Raw genomic sequence first — 3,618 nt, forward strand, 5'->3', positions numbered from 1 at the left:
TTCAAGTTGTCAACTTCTCAGTAACTGTCATAGGAATCACTGTATTAAACACAATTCCACGATCGGATTGTTTACTTTCATTTTTTGTTGTAACACTGAGGACTACATAGAACTTTATTTTGTATATGTGAGAGAAGTATGTGGATATCACGAGCTTAAGCCAATGTGCGATACACACACAAAGCAGCTGCTACAACATGAACTGCATTGAGGGCCACACAACACATACGTAATTAAAGGTGCAAAATATAGGGGGAAGCTTCAAAATACGCTCTGTAGCACTGCAAAGTGTAACATATATTGTATGTGTACAATAAATGTTCAAAAATACAATGCATCCATGTCCCATTTGCCTTCAAGTTTATTATCAAGTTCAAGTTTACTGAAGTTTATTATGAGCATATGTACAACAGGAATCTACTGACACACCCACAGTCAAGGTGGCTGTTTGAGGTGTGCTGGCTGTCTCAGTGTAAGAAAAAGAAATTGGGTGAATGTCGACACCAGTGCCACTGCTTCTTGCCTCTGACCTGCACGTGCCTCCGCGGCATCTTTGTGCACAAGTGTGCTGGCGTGGCGAGGCGTAGGAGTCATCCGAGAGAAAGAGTATCGTTTACATGGAGAAGTGGCTGTTCACATTGCCTGCCGCTTTCCCTCAAATGTTTCCTTTACGACTAGGATGACACACCCACAGTCTAGTTGGCTGTTCGAGGTGTGCTGGCTGCCTAAACGAAAGAAAAAGAAAGAAATTAGATGAATGTCGACACCAGTGCTACTGCTTCTTGCCTCTTACCTGCATTTGCCTCCACGGCCTCTTGGCTTGCGTAGTCTGTATGAGGGAGCTGCTGTGGCTAGGCGTAGGCATTGTCTAAACAAAAAGAAAAGGCCATTCAAATGGGAAATTATTGAAATCAATGCAGTTATGTCTGCTTCTTGCATTCTTCTTGCCCAAAAATTTTCAAATATGGTGTCCAGTACACACCAGGACTTTGACTGCTTCTGCTTTTTACCTGCAGGTGTTGCTGCGAGATCCTTAGTATGGCTGCGTGCAGCATTGTAACACTTGGTGGAGGCATTTGAAGTGGTAGCCAAAAATATAAAGAATCATCCTTCTCTGCACAAATGCTTTCAATTTATAAATGCAGTGGTAACTATCACTATTAGTGCAAGGCCCCCCACATCTATGCGGCAAGTTCCATAGCTCGAAACTGAATTTTTCCTTTCGTGTTTCACAAGGCGTCTGATATGTCCACATTAGATGTGATGTGTTTATTTTTATTTATCCCAGTGTGGAGAGAGCATCATTAAATTGTTTTTTTATTTTTGCTTGTCTTGTTTTTTGGTTTATTTCTGAATTTATCAAGCACCAGTCTCATGATGCTAAAATGACTTATGTAATGACAATCATAGCTTTTGTTTTGCAGAAAAACAACGCATTTCCTGACCCATTGTTTGACATCCCCTCACTCGCATAATCTTGCAGAGTATTCTACCTATACTGACTTGCTTGACCTCCACTAAAGAGTTGCATTTGCAAATACGACTCTTTCCTTAAAACCATTCGACACTTCTCATAATTTCTGTACCTTGGGCTTCGATACTCTGAATTCACCATTTTTGCTTGTTTCTGACTAAAAATGTCTTTTTTAATTTAGAGCTTAAATTTTACCTTTGGAACACACGGAAGGGCTTGCCATTGCATATCTGCATAAAAGGGAAACATGTTTCATTAAACATTTCCAAAATCCAATTGAAGATTGATGAATGCAGCTTGCAGTGTGATATGACTGAATGAGCCATAAAAGTAACTCATCTCACTTGGTAAATTAAAGCACATATTAGTGTGATGTGCAAGATACGTTACACTAACGTGGTGGGTTCTCTTGCTTATACAGCAAAATAATCGGTGCGCGAGAAAAAAATTATCTTTGCATACCCCTTGTACACACTGTTTTAAGGAGAATGAGCTGGAGCTGTCCACATGATCTACTTATTTTACCTGCGAGTATGGCCAACAAAAATGTGTCCCAGCTGCTTAGTGGTGCTCGGGATTATGTCAGTATTGCATATGTGCCTGTTGTCTAAAATAATTAAATTTTGAAAATGCTCGCAGGGATCTGATGTGCATATCTGCAGTTTATGGATGCAATTAAAAGACTCAGCATCAAGTGCAAGTGAACGTTCCCGCAGGCCCGGAGTCAATCATGCAAATAGATTCGCTGCACAAATTTGTGACCAGAAAAGATATTCCACATGAAATGGCATGCAAGGAAGTGTTGAAAATATTGCACAGTTAATAAAACGCCTACGCTATTAATATGTGGGTTGATGCACTCGTTATGCAAAACGGAGGTGAGGCGTGCAGACAGGACACAAAGAGTAGAGTATTTACAAGCAAACAACACGAGCGCCGCCCACTTTTCTACTCTTGTGTCCTGTCTGCACGCCTCACCTCTGTTTTGCATAATGAATCCTTACCAAGTAGCTGAGCTTTCTGCCGTTCTAAGTCTCGATGCACTCGATTTCGTCCGCATTAGGCACTCGCCTCTTGATTACTTCGTGGCAGAGATATACTCGGCATCAGACTGTTTGTCTGCTGTGGCCTTTGTAGAAGCATGATTGTACAAAGTGCAACAATTAAACAGATTCTTTGAGTTGCTTGCGGCTTCGCCAGTACAATTCCGGTGCGCTGGTCCGCCTGTCCAGCAATTTCCTACTGAAGGGAAACTTGCAAACAAAAACACCGCTCCGCATGCAGAAAAATGCTCTACTGTGACGCTTCTCAAACGATTGCGATGCACCACAAGAGCTGCCTACTCGCGTGATATTCTCAACAAGGAGATACATTCGTTTACTTACATGTCAAGGTACCGTTGTCAGATGGGAAGAGGACTTGGCAACCAGAGGCGCCGCGTCCCAGAGCTTTCATGTACTCATCAACCCAGCATCATTCGATACATTGACCCCGGTACTCCCCCACAACCCGGGCTAACTGGGTGGGGGAACTTGGTTCGGGCCAACGGTCCTATGCCAGAGCACTTCGGTGGCACACAAGGCACGAGTGTGTGTGCCATAGCGTCCGATGTCGACGCGCGATCGCATGTCAAACCCAAACTGTACGAAACTACTACGCATCCAAAAAACAGATTCGAAACCGAAATTCGTGTCATCCTTTATTGCAAGAATGCGTACATCGTGATTTACATAAGTCGCGGACTTAGCGAGCTCTTTCTGTAAACTTAATATTAACGTACCACCTTCATAAAGCCATCAGGTATGCGCTTTTAGATGAGAAAGCATAAGGTGACCTGTACTTGCTTTCAGCTCTTTCAATAGTAATTGCGCTGGCCACATTGACCAGTAGCAACAGGGCGGCGCCCTAGAGGTTCCCACTTTTCCGGCCCAGCTTTTCCTCTAGAGTTGTTCTACTAACTCTATGCAGCGACTAGAGCGTCTAACAGCTAATTACTAAATAGCTCAAATCACCTACATTTCGCTGTTTAATACGTATGTGGTATATTGTTTTTATAGTATAAAAAAAGGTAAATTATTGCACGCATACGTTCCGTAAATTACACCACAATCGTACAAGTCAAGCCAAGCCAGTGAAGTGCCGTG

This window comes from Dermacentor variabilis, chromosome 7 (genome assembly GCF_050947875.1).
Source record: "Dermacentor variabilis isolate Ectoservices chromosome 7, ASM5094787v1, whole genome shotgun sequence".
In the NCBI taxonomy this organism is placed as follows: domain Eukaryota; kingdom Metazoa; phylum Arthropoda; class Arachnida; order Ixodida; family Ixodidae; genus Dermacentor; species Dermacentor variabilis.